The sequence below is a fragment of the Penaeus monodon genome, chromosome 30, assembly GCF_015228065.2.
Source record: "Penaeus monodon isolate SGIC_2016 chromosome 30, NSTDA_Pmon_1, whole genome shotgun sequence".
NCBI lineage: Eukaryota > Metazoa > Arthropoda > Malacostraca > Decapoda > Penaeidae > Penaeus > Penaeus monodon.
In genome coordinates this window covers 22126772-22128119 of record NC_051415.1, presented here as the reverse complement: position 1 = coordinate 22128119, position 1348 = coordinate 22126772, and positions in this window count along the sequence as shown.

Here is a 1348-nt window from a genome sequence, read left to right as displayed (position 1 = left end):
CAATACGTTACAAAAGGAGTAAATTGGCTTAATTAATCAGGGCAAGTACAGGATAACAGCACTGAAATATTAAACTGGGTACCCACATAGTTTCAAGCAATTGCTGAAGCAATGGCCAACAAATTTCATCAAGAAATGTATTGCCATAAAACCTAATAGATAACCATGATAATTTACTGTCAAATAAGGAAACAAACTCATGCCAGTGGAGTGGCGCAGAATTATGTTGGCTTTTTCCAGAGAGCAAATCTTGAGATTATGAAGATCACATGATGTTCATATCATTCTGAATAACTGTGTAATTTTCAGTATAACTATTGCTCCTGACATATTTCCCGTGTGTTGCTATGGTTTTCTTTTTGGTACAGTGTTTGTTTCAGCAATGTCTTACATAAAAAAGAAAAATAGAAAAAGTTTATTAATCTTATATACATACGGCATCTTCGTAATATTTTACCGATACTCTTCTGTACTTTATTATTAAAACGTATTATAAACCATAAATCAGATCTTGATTTCACCATTAAGACATTTACTATTCTATCAAAGTTCACGAGTAAAATTGCACCTGTATGATTAATGGGAGTACGAATGCTGTCATATACAAAGCCAACCTATGCAATGAGTGGAAGGAGTCACACAATCAGTATTAATCAAGCTTATTTCCTACTCACAAGCTACAGTAGTCAAGCACTCCTGGGTCGGGACGTCCACCTCCCTCGCTCGCTGCTCTGACTTTGACGTGTTCGCTTGTCCGAGACTCTGGACTATGGGTTGTTTACACGCCGCTATTTCCAGGTTGTGAAGCAGTGTAAGCTGATATTATTTTATCTCTTTTATCCCAAATGTTACTGGATAACTGTGCGAATTACGGTTTAGAGATGTGCAAATGTAAAGAGAATGTGTGATAATTTTATAAGGGATTTATTTTCGGCTTCTTGTATATTTGTAAGCTTGATTTTCGGGATGAAAATGTTGCCATATACAGTAGTAAACTAATGTTTACTGTTAGAATAAATGTCATGATATGCCATTCGCTTAATTAATATCACTTTTCTTTATATAACTTCAAAGATTTACATCTTTAACCATTTACATTTATCAAATAGTCACGCCCACAATCTTTACACTGCATACCAAAAACGCTTGGAAGTTTATTTATGTATGTATCTACATATCATGTTCTGAAAGCTCCGAGTTAAAGTTTGGTTCTTTCGGATTCATTAAGGAATCCAATATAACTAGGAAGAAATTTAATATGTGTGGACGTCTAAAGGGGACCAAAGACTGGATATTTACTTTTACAATACATTTGCATGCATCAACTTTTCTATACAAAGAAATAAGA